We start from the raw sequence: 12,601 nt of genomic DNA, 5'->3' as shown, positions 1-12,601 counted from the left end.
AAACAAGTAATTTCTCAATGTAAAGGAAACAGGGAGTCACAAAAGTGCCTCTCAATACGATGTGGTAATGAAAAGTAGAATATGAAATCAATAGATAATAAATAAGTGAATAAATAAATAAATAAATAAATAAATAAATGGATGAATTAATGCATACCCTAGAGAACATTTCATACCTGCTGAGCCTACCATAGCAAATACACTGATATGCTACAAAAAATGCACACAGGTATATGAAGATGGAAAAAAATGGTGGAAGTCTGTCTTGTGTTGTTATTTCTATGGTTACTGCTCTTCTAAATTTGTCATCAGAATGCGTCTCTCCTTCCCCACGCTGACACTACACAAGACTTTCACCTTTATTCCGTTCCCTTTCAGTAGTCCAGGAGTTAAGCAATATCTTCATTCTTTCATCCCATTCATTGGTAAACTCTGGAATTCTCTGCCTGTTTGTGTTTTTTCGCCTTCCTGTGACTTGTTTTAAGAGTATTGAGGCACTTCCTGAAACATATTTAGATTTTTTATTATTGACTTTTTATTTTCTTTTTTGTCTGTATGTATGGAAGCGGCAACTGAAAAGATATCTTTTTGTTCCTCTGTTTGCCATTCGCCAAGAAGATATGAGAGTGTGAGTATAAATAGTGGCTATATGCAAATGTTAGAATACCATTTTATACTGACTCTAAATTAAACATGTATTGCATATTGCTGTGTTTCAAGTTGAGCCGTCTAATATCTTTTGCATCTAATTGATTTTTGTGTTCTGTTATTTGAAATTTTATTTCCAATCGCAATTCCATGTTTTTAAGAAGCATAAAGGGTTGGAGAAAAATAAAGCTTTCCTGAGCCTTAATAGGTGTTAATGTTAATAACAGTAGTAGTAGTAGCACTAGTAGTAGTAGTAGTAGTAGTAGTAGTAGTAGTAGTAGTAAAGAGCAGGATTATCAGCTAGAGTGACACCAATTCAGTTTTTATATAATTATGTTTTCTTACTATTATTCCAGACCTTGTCAATCCACGCAAGGGGAAAAAAAAAAAAAAAAAAAAAAAGAAAACGTATATTAAAAAAAGTGAGAGGCAAGACCAGCAAGTGAAACACGCCCTGCCTTCTCCATAGACTTCACGTGTTTACTGCCGCGCTTCCTGCCTGATAATTATACAGTCTTACGCTGAAGGCGCTTAATGTGGTGCATTTGTATGAAAGAATTTACTTTTTGCCATGAATCTCTCTCTCTCTCTCTCTCTCTCTCTCTCTCTCTCTCTCTCTCTCTCTCTCTCTCTCTCTCTCTCTCTCTCTCTCTCTCTCTCTCTCTCTCTCTCTCTCTCTCTCTCTCTCTCTCTCTCTCTCAGTGACGTGCAGCAGTGTGGGTGTCGAAAGCAGAGCAAACAGCCAAATGTACGGCGACGGGCTAGTGTTTGCATGCGCCGCGTAGGGCGTGCAGTTTGTATGTAAAAGAGGAAGGCAAGTGGTCGGGCGGGGACAAGGAGGAGAAGGAGTAGGAGCAGGAGGAGAGGGAGGAGGAGGAGGAGGAGGAGGAGGAGGAGGAGGAGGAGGAGGAGGAGGAGGAGGAGGAGGAGGCGTAGCGTATCATGGTCTGGATGGCGTGGAGGATTATGTGACGCTCAGAGGCAGCTTCCATACACTGTAAGCTTCTATTAGAGTGAGCCACGTGACGGGGTGCGCTCTCAGGGTGATTGCTTGTATTGTATGCAGCATTGCGGGGCTGTGGCACTCCTTGCAGGTTATCGGCTCAGGAGGGTGAGGTAATGTCGGATGTTAGTGCGGTACTCTGCTGTGTGTGATGAGTTGTGTTTGTAATGATACAGCGCCTAAAGTTTGTTAAAGTGATGCAGGTTGTAGAGCATTAATACAGTGACATCATCACCACTATAGTCTCTCCCTTTACGCTGTAACGGAATGATGTAGTTATGGTGATGTAGTCTGGGATAATAATGTACACTAGAAAAAAAAATAAATAAAAACCCCAGTAATATCAACAGTTCCATTCTCGTGAAAGGTTCAGTGTTCCTCCATTATTTTCTTTATCTTCAGCATTTCCACTTTATGTTCACTTAACTTGACAAGTGTGTTCCACGTGTGTCCCTAGAAAAAAAAAAAAAAAAAAACGTATCTACTCCTTCATATCTTGATTTATACAAAACTTTTTTTTTTTTTCAACGATGTACTCTGTAAGACACTATTCTCTTTTTTGTCTGCCTTTTTTTGCTGTTATATATTTCTAGCTACAAGCAAGTTTGTCCAGAAAAGAAAAGAAAAAATATCATGCTGTTATTATATTCCTTTTCCATATTCTTACACAGAGAACAATTTTTAACAATAAATAGGGGTAAACTTTAGCTTCACCTCCTCCATTTCCTTTTAATTTGTCTGTAGAAAGGAAAAAATCTAAGTTCTTTTCCATATTTTCATTCATATAGACCATTTTTTTTTTGCCTTTAATAATGTATAGGATTAAAATATAGCCTCACTTCCTCTATCTCCTTTTTGCCGTGATATGTTTTGACCCTACACGCTGGTATGGTCCGCCTGCCCCTCTTGCCCGCCTCCTTCCCCCTGACAGACCCGCGTGTGGTCGTGGAGTGTGGCTCCCCAAATGGTCTTCCAGTATTGCTCTTAAAAATGATCCCGTGATGCATCTACCGAATGGTTGCTTAAAGTGTGTTGCGGGGGTGGGGGGGGGAAGAAGGGGACTGATGTGACTTTCTGATCTCTCTCTCTCTCTCTCTCTCTCTCTCTCTCTCTCTCTCTCTCTCTCTCTCTCTCTCTCTCTCTCTCTACAAAAGAATAGAAATGAATGCAACGGAATACCAAACCTTGAGGTATTGACGAGGCTGTTTGGATAATTATTCTACATTAACTATTATTGGGAAATACAGGATCGTATAGAAGGTTCCTCCCCACCAATCCCTTCTGTAGAAGCTGACAAGATATAGGAATTGATACCACGTGGTATAGAAAAAACACATAGAACTTGAGAGATTAGTGAGGGAAAGAGTTGTGGCCTGTCTACTTTTGTTTGTGAGGGAGAGTGTAAATGCATGATAGTTGTGTGATGTGGTGTGTGCGTAGCGCAGGTGAAGGCACAGTTTGGTTGTTGAGGGGTGGTGCAGCATCCTTGCGTTGCGCTTTCCAGGGAGGCGGCAGTCAATCAGGCCACAGCTTCGGTCACTGGGTTTGTGTACCTTCCCTTTATGGGCTGAATACACAGGTTATCCCCTGCAACTTTGACCTCTAGTACTTAAAATCACAAAGTTGATCAATAACAGGAGAATGCGGACGAAGAAAATGAGGATTACATGTGATTACATAGGATAACCAAAACAGAAACACTTCCACAGGTCTTTACATATCGCTTTGGAATTAATTTAGATTAACTACCCTTTAGTAAAGTAAGCTGGAGCAGTATATGACTTCTGGCAAACCGACACGCCCTTGTGCTTGTGCTGGCGTGGGAAAATCATCGTGCAGTGTGGGATAAAATGGCTGCATTTTGATTGGAAAGAATAAAATGAGATTCTATTATTAATCCTATGCAAAAAAAAAAAAAAAAACGAGGAGGAAGAGGAGGAGGAGGAGGAGGAGGAGGAGGAGGAGGAGGAGGAGGTGATGGTGGTGGTGGTGGTGGTGGTGCTGGTGGTAGAGTTCATAATTTTTTCTGTTCCTCCTCTTTATGATGAATTGTAAATTTTTTTCACTTCTGAAAATTGCACGTTTTTTTTTTCTTATTGCAAAAAAAAAAAAAAACAAATTCCGAAAAGATGGTATTCAAATTTAAGAGAAAGAAAGCTTTTTCACTTGTCTTATTCATTGTGACGTAACATTCTGAGGTAATTTGTGCCCCCAAAGGCAGAGACAAAGAGGTGTTTGAAGTAGACGCTTTTACTAATGCCGTTATTACCCTCTAGTTTTCAACTCCTTTCAGGCCACGGGCCACTAACAAAAACAAAAACAAAATGTGGACCCTTTCAGTTTTGGTTTGGGTTGTAATATAGCATCTTTTGTCGCCAAATTCACACACAGACATAGTACGCCACACACCCTAATAAATGACCACAAATCAAATTACATGCCCATACCTGTAAAAGAGATTGAGCAAATAATACAACTAATAAACACTGCAGTTGAGAACCATTTCTCTAGTGTGATTGTTTCATGTGGAAGGATAAAATAATTTGAAAGGATTCTTGAGAATTCCTCGAGACTCAATGTAATGCAGGTCTTGCGAGTGATGCTCGTCAGAGAGAAGCATGTGTTCTTTAAAATTTCAATACTTTTTTTTTTCTGTGTGTTTAGTTATGTATTCATTTACTTTTATGATCAAGTGTCATCTGACTACCACTTAATGCTTCTTTGAACTGCCTTACTACGGTTCTTTTCATGGCTAAAAATTCCAAATAATGTGTTACATTTCATTGGTGGCATGATTTTCCTTTAAAATAGGTCCAAAGCAATCAATGTGGCACGTTCCATATCCATTATTGTCAATTTATTATGCATAGAAACACTCCTATTAACGTATCACATCCCGCCCCTGGTGTGACTCCCCTCACCATGAATACAAAGCAATCCAAACGCTACAGTTCAGCCCTGCTCATGAAACACACGCTCTGATACAACTAGGCTTTTCACTTACTTTCAGCCCTTGTTTTCTCTTTAATATTGCGAGAGTTGACGGGCCTCTTCACTCTTTGATCCCTTTCACAGTTAAACTCCGTAATTTTCCCTGATTTTTATCTAACTTCCCAAACTTCTTATGACTTGAACTGATCATATATGTTTACTCACCTCCGTATGACTTGAGTTGCTATAAGAGACGAGTATCAAGACACCTTCATAACTAAATGAACCAGCCTGATTTAACTCTCTTTTCCATCCACTCTTTACCATGCGGAAATTAAGTGGTATTGTAAACTGTAATCAAATTGTTACCCTTATGATCTATTCTAGACTCTAATAAGTGATCTGGAGACTATGATAATAACACGCTCCCTCCACTGCACACCAGCTGTCCGTAATGTATCATGTCCAGTGGCTGTTAATATAAACTGACGCTCTATTAACCTGTCATCACTAATCAGTAATCATTCACGCACAAGCTCATCCTCGTCACCACAACATCACCATCACCGTCACCATCACCACAGCTTACACTCCACTCCACCATGATTCTGTCCCATACCTCCCCCCCGCCACCACTAATTGTTCCTAATTAATCTCCTGTCCCTCACCACCACCACCACCACCACCACCACCACCACCATCACACCTCACTCTCAACTTCTCCCATTTTCACGAATTTCTTTCTTCTCTTCCCTCGCTCCACCATCCTTCATCGTCTCTCCCTCACATTCCATCTTTCCTTTTGCTGACATAATGCTTGCAATAGACGCCCCTCCTCTTCCTCCCCCTCCTCCTCCAGTCCCGTAGTATTAGCAGGGCCTTGTCTCCCCTCATAAGCAGGAAGCTGTGGGAGGAACTGGAGGGATGCTTAGTGGAACATGTCGAAATAGCGTTGCCTAGCCGCCGCCGAGTATAGGAGTGTATTGAGGGTGCATTATCTCGGTACAATGGCGGTGAGCGGGGAGATGGGTCGGTGAGTATGTTCAGGCGCAGATAGAGAAATGTGTTGTTGGTCTGACGAATTGATTAATGAATAGGTATCTGGTTGAACAGGTAGATTTATAGATAGATGGCTAGATGGGTAAATGATTAAATAGATCCACTGGCTGATAAACAGATATATAGATGGACAGATGGATGGATAGATAGATTGATGGATAGATGAGTAAATTAATAAGTATTTAATTAGATATAAATATGAATAGATGGGTAGATACACAGTTTAGTAAGTAGAAAATAGATTAGATAAATAGACAGACAGGCAGGCAGACAGACAGACAGGGATAATAAGTACATAAGTGGGAAAATATGTTGATAAATCCCCGTTGATAGATAAGAAGGTGGAAGTATTAGATAGGGAGAGATATACAGATAAAACATCGACGAATGGGTAGGTAAGTGAAGAAACACAGGAAGATAGGATGGTTGAAGAGCAATATACATAAACAAATAAGAAGAAAGTAGAAGTGTAAGCGATGAATCAGATAAAGAGAGAAATTGGCTGTATATTGATGGACAGAACATATAGAAATGCAACTGTAAATCATGGTAAACAAACTAAGATAAATAAAGGTATGTACTATGTTAGAAGGAAATTACATTAGAGAGTCAGCCAGCATATCAGACATTCAGAAAGAAGGACAGACAAAGACACATAGACTGACTGACTGATGGGTGCATATACGAAATGAAATAGTAAACAAACATACATATATAGAATCATTACAAATAGAAAAATATCAGAAACTTTGAGGCAGACACTGAATTTTGCATAACGAAAATATTTGTATGTTCATGTTTCGCAACTTACGCACGAGCGATGGATAAAAAAGAGAGATTTTACATATAAACCTAGAGAAACAAAAGAAAGCAAAACATTATAAAACAAAAAGGAGAAAAAAAACATGAATCCTCCTATCTGTGAATCACGTTGCAGACAGAGGCGCCCACACACACACACACACACACACACACACACACACACACACACACACACACACACACACACACACACACACACACACACACACACACACACACACACACACACACACACACACACACACACACACACACACAGTTCTGACCTCACACGGGCAGGACGTGTGACCCTTGGCGCTCTCGGGCAGCCTCGGCCAGCTTGTTGGCCTTCCCCTACCACTAGTAATAGCGACCTTATTTTTGTTTTTGTTTCTGTTTTCAACTCTTAGCTTTTAGTTTTAGGCTCGCCCTGGTGAAACTCCTGTACTTGTGAACACATTTAGTGAGTGAGTGGTGACACATTAAGAACAATGGGTGCTCCAGTGCAAACGTACGAACGCAACTACCTCCTACGTCGCAGGCGAGGATCAGGTTACCCGCCGCCCAAAGTGATAAAGTGCCTTAAGACCCTGAAACTATTTCGGAACCGCGGGTCGAGGGGAGGGAAACAAGTGCGTCCCATCAATGTTGTGACCTCAAGTGCCAGAGTTGACCGCAGGGTAGGGAAGAAGGAATACAGGCACATTGAAGTACCTCGGATTTGGTACAGTTTACCCTCCCTCCTCTTATTCAATGCAACATCTTTAGCCAACAAAATGGACGAATTAATCGTGACGGTGAGTTCTACTTGTGCAGACATTGTGGCGGTTACTGAGGCGTGGCAGATTGTTCCTGAGGTGTGCTCAATGCAGGGCTACCAGCTCTATCATCACCTGCGGTCAGGACGCATGGGGGGGGGGGTGGCCGTTTTCTGCCGCTCTTCCCTCAGCCCCTCACACCTCCCTGTCGATATTCCGGCCGGTGTAGAGGCCCTGTGGGTGAGAGTCACGCCCCCCTGCCATCCCAGCAACACGGCCTCCATCATCGTGTGCGTCGTGTATCACCCCCCTCGAGCCACCACAGCACAGTTACTCACCACTCACATCATCGACACTGCTGATGCCCTGAGGGTGAAGTATCCTGCCGCCAAACTGGTCATCTGTGGGGACTTTAACAGATTAGATATCAACGATATTCTACACCAGCTACACCTCACCCAGGTCGTGGACTTCCCCACCCACCAGCAAGCCATCCTCGACCTTATACTGACAGACCTGGGCCAGCAGTGCTCGCCCCCCAAACCGCTGCCTCCCATGGGACGGAGCACCCACCTCTCCATACTGTGGTCACCCACACCCACCACCTCGACCCCCCGGTCAGCCGTCACCAGGACCCACCGCCCCATGCCTGACTCAGCCATGAGGGAGTTTGGGCAGTGGGTGACACAACACCCGTGGACCGAGGTGCTGGATGTGGAGGACGTCCACTTAAAATGGCAGAATTACGTCACCACCACCACAGAGGCCTTCCACCACTACTTCCCAACCAAGAGCGTCACAACGCACCCTTCTGATGCTCCCTGGATGACACCCCGCATTAAAAGACTCATGCGTCAGCGGACCTGGGCGTTCCACTCCTGCCCGGTCCTTTACAGGAAACTAAGAAACAGAGTAATCAGGGAGATTAAGAATGCAAAGGCAAACTATTACCCAGACAAGATACACCACCTCAAGCTGACCAACAACAGACAGTGGTACGCTAAGATCAAAGCTTTATGTGGCCTACAAAAGCACACTTCGTCTCTTCCTTGCACCTCACACCTTCCTGCTACTCTCGCGGCTCAGGAGATGAACGATCACTTTGCTGCTATCTGTCAAACCTTTCCTCCCCTCCACACCACTCTGCTTCCTGCCTAGCTTCCGGCCCCCTCTCATCCCCCCAGTGTCCAGGCGGTGGATGTTTTTAAGAGAATACTCAAATTCAAACCAAGATCCACCACACCCACTGACCTTCCTATAAAAATATACAAGGAATTTGCGGTAGAGCTAGCAACACCGCTATGCTCAATAATAAACGCTTCAATCTCCCAACACTCTTGCCCCGAGGACTGGAAGACATCTTACGTCACCCCCATCCCCAAAACCTCCAGTCCACAGTCACTCAATGACCTCAGACCAGTCTCTATCACCCCCATCCCTAGCCTTATTTGTGAAGATTTTGTATATGACTGGGCCTACACCAAAATTTGTAATACCATGGATATCAGACAGTTTGGAAATATTAAAGCCACCTCCACCTCCCATTACCTGACCAGCTTCCTTGAATTCATCCACAGCCACCTGGACAAGCGAAACACCTCTCTAGCTGTTGCTTTTGTGGACTTCAAAAAGGCTTTTGATCTTGTTGATCACACTGTTGTCATCAGCAAAGCAGTGAGTCTGGGTCTCCCTCCTAACCTGATAGCGTGGCTAGCCGACTTCCTCACAGGGAGGCGTCAGGCCGTTCGCTATCAGGGCTCTGTCTCTACTTTCCAACAGCTGACTTGTAGGGTCCCCCAGGGGACCAAGATGGGTCCTCTATGCTTCCTCCTCCTCATTAACGACGCCCTCACTGACACCCCCCCCATCGCTGGAAGTATGTGGACGACTGCACCGTGGGCGTCCCAGTTTCCACCAAGAACCCGGACTACTCGCCACTGCAAGTGATCCTGGAGCGACTGCAGACGTGGACGGAGGAGAGCAGGATGACCATCAACCACAACAAAACTGTGGTGATGCATTTCTGTACCTCCTCTGTACCAGCGCCCCCTCCCCAGCTCTCAGTGGGCCCTCACCCCCTCCAGGTAGTCCGATGTGCCAAGCTCCTCGGAGTCACGGTGGACGACCAGCTGACCTGGAAGCAGCATGTCGCCAGCACCATAAGATCAGCTACCTACAGGCTATACATGCTGCGCAGACTCAGGTCGCTGGGGACGCCGACAGATGAGTTAAGGGGGGTGTATCTTACTTTCATCCTCCCCAAACTCATGTACGCCTCCCCAGCGTGGTCCTCCTCCCTCACACAAACTCAACAGCTACAATTGGAGAGTGTGCAGAAAAGGGCGTGCAGGGTCATCCTTGGCCCTGCATACACCACCTATGAAGAAGCCCTGAACACCCTGAAGCTGTCCAGACTATCCACCAGGTACAGTGAGGCTCTAGAGAAGTTTGGAAGGGGACTTCTGAATCATCCACGTCTCAGAAACATGCTGCCGCCTGACGCGCCTCGCCCTACCCGTGCCACCAGACACCACAATAAGATAACGCCCCTAAAGGCGCCACGTACGGACCGGTACAGACTCAGTGCGATTCCCACCATGGTGTGAGCCATCAATCAATAGTCTCTTCTAGATTTGACTTACCTTTAGGATTAATGTCAAGTATTTCCCCACCCCCAATGTACATTTTCAGTTTGTTGACTGCCTAAAGAATAAACCGTTTATTATTATTATTATTATTATTACACACACACACACACACACACACACACACACACACACACACACACACACACACACACACACACACACACACACACACACACACACACACACGCGCGCGCACTTTTCTGTCGCCAAAAATACACACAATTATCCTGCTAGTCAATGAATTACCTTACCAGAAATAAAAAAAAAAAAAATGCATAAATGTTATAAATTTTGTATATTGTTGTGTGGATCACTGGAATTGTGTTGAAATCTCAACAGCAGAACCATAGAGAGAGAGAGAGAGAGAGAGAGAGAGAGAGAGAGAGAGAGAGAGAGAGAGAGAGAGAGAGAGAGAGAGAGAGAGAGAGAGAGAGAGAGAGAGAGAGAGAGAGAGAGAGAGAGAGAGAGGATGTCTTGCAACACAATACACATGCATATATATCGTGCACACTTTTCTGCATCTTTCTTTTTTCTTTCATGTGATATTTGGAAAAAAAAGCAAATCTTGAGATATTGTGTGTGTGTGTGTGTGTGTGTGTGTGTGTGATAATAGACAAACAGACAGACAGACAGACAGATACATTGAAATATACAAAATTGCACATAAGCTGGCGACAGAGACTCTCAACCAATCACGCACCCACCCACACAAGACAGACAGAAGGTCAAAGATATACTGATATACGTACTGAGGAGGAGGCAGTAGACACCTGCCGAAACGATAATTACTCCCAGTGAGGTCTAAAGCACTGTTCAGGGGGTGCTGTGAACTTATCATTAAACCCAGCTGTGACCTCACTGAACGTTTCCCTTTGTGTCTCACAACACAAGGGGGTAGTCACAGCCTGCCCTCTAAAGACAACTCTCTTCCTCCACACAAAACTACAAGCACTTAATAACACACACACCCTTCACTCAAAAAAAATTAAAATCATGGCGACTCCTACACTAGCCTCGGAGTCCCCATCTGGGGAGGGGACCATAAATGTCCCCAGGTCGGACTGCCTTTCCGTCGACGACCCTAAGTGTCTTGACACCCCCGTCAACTTTTTCTTCATTAAATTCTGCAACATTCGCGGTCTAAGATCTAATTTTCAATCTGTAGAACACCACCTCTCCTCTTCTAAACCTCATCCTCTTTTCCTCACTGAAACTCAGGTGTCTGAGGCAACTGACAGTAGCCCCTTTTCTGTTCCCTCCTACTTTCTCTATCCTCATTTTCGATCCAAAGCTGGATGCTGCGTTTATGTGCACAATGACTTAACCTGCTCTCGTGCCCACGCTCTTGAATCTTCCGAGTTTTCCACCATCTGGCTACGACTACAGAGTCATTCTCATACTAAATTTATCTGTGCTGTATACCTCTCTCCTAACTCCTCTGACTATAAGAAATTCTTTGACTACTTAACTTCCAAAGTGGAGCACATTCTGACCCTCTTCCCTTTTGCAGAGATCTCCATTCTTGGAGACTTCAATGTTCACCACCAGCTTTGGCTTTCCTCTCCCTTCACTGACCATCCTTGTGAACTAGCCTACAACTTTGCTATCCTCCATGACCTAGAGCAATTGGTGCAACACCCTACTCGTATTCCTGACCGTCTTGGAGATACACCCAACATTCTTGACCTTTTCCTGACCTCTAATCCTTCTGCTTATGCTGTCACCCTTTCTTCTCCGTTGGGCTCCTCCGATCACAATCTCATATCTTTATCTTGTCCTATCACTCCAATCCCTCCTCAGGATCCCCCTAAGCGAAGGTGCCTCTGGCGTTTTGCCTTTGCTAATTGGGGGGACCTGAGGAGGTATTTTGCTGATTTCCTTGGAATGACTACTGCTTCCGTGTCAGAGACCCGTCTTTGTGTGCTGAGCGCATAACAGAGGTGATAGTGTCTGGCATGGAGGCGTACATTCCTCACTCTTTTTCTCGTCCTAAACCTTCTAAACCTTGGTTTAACACAGCTTGTTCTCGTGCTATACATGATAGAGAGGTGGCCCACAAAAGGTACTTAAGCCTTCCTTCACCAGAATCTCACGCACTTTATATTTCTGCCCGGAACCATGCCAAGTCTATTCAACTAGCCAAAAGTCAACTAGCCAAAAGCTCCTTCATTAACAGAAAATGTCAAAACCTTTCAAGATCTAACTCCCCTCGTGATTTCTGGCATCTAGCCAAAAATATCTCCAATAACTTTGCTTCTTCTTCTTTCCCTCCTCTACATCAACCAGATGGCACCACTGCTATCACATCTATTTCTAAAGCTGAACTCTTTGCTCAAACCTTTGCTAAAAACTCTACCTTGGACGATTCTGGGCTTGTTCCTCCCTCTCCTCCACCCTCTGACTACTTCATGCCTCGTATTAAAATTCTTCGTAATGATGTTTTCCATGCCCTCGCTGGCCTAAACCCTCGGAAGGCTTATGGACCTGATGGGGTCCCTCCTATTGTTCTCCGAAACTGTGCCTCCGTGCTTGCACCTTGCCTAGTCAAACTCTTTCAGCTCTGTCTGTCAACATCTACCTTTCCTTCTTGCTGGAAGTTTGCCTACATTCAACCTGTTCCTAAAAAGGAACTATCCTCCTACGGTTTCTATCCTTCTCTCTGTAACTTCATCTCAAGTTTCCTTTCTGACCGTTCTATTGCTGCTGTGGTAGACGGTCACTGTTCTCCTAAATCTATTAACAGTGGTGTTCCT

The 12,601-nt window shown here is 44.2% G+C and overlaps 1 pseudogene; it reads right to left on the bottom strand.

Moving 5' to 3' along the window:
- The window catches only part of LOC135100122 (AF4/FMR2 family member lilli-like), a 41,919-nt pseudogene extending 36,610 nt beyond the window's left edge, over positions 1–5,309 (bottom strand).
- Between the last annotated feature and the right edge of the window lie 7,292 nt (positions 5,310–12,601).

Source organism: Scylla paramamosain, chromosome 4 (genome assembly GCF_035594125.1).
Source record: "Scylla paramamosain isolate STU-SP2022 chromosome 4, ASM3559412v1, whole genome shotgun sequence".
Classification (NCBI taxonomy): domain Eukaryota; kingdom Metazoa; phylum Arthropoda; class Malacostraca; order Decapoda; family Portunidae; genus Scylla; species Scylla paramamosain.
This window is presented reverse-complemented; position numbering and strand designations above follow the sequence as displayed.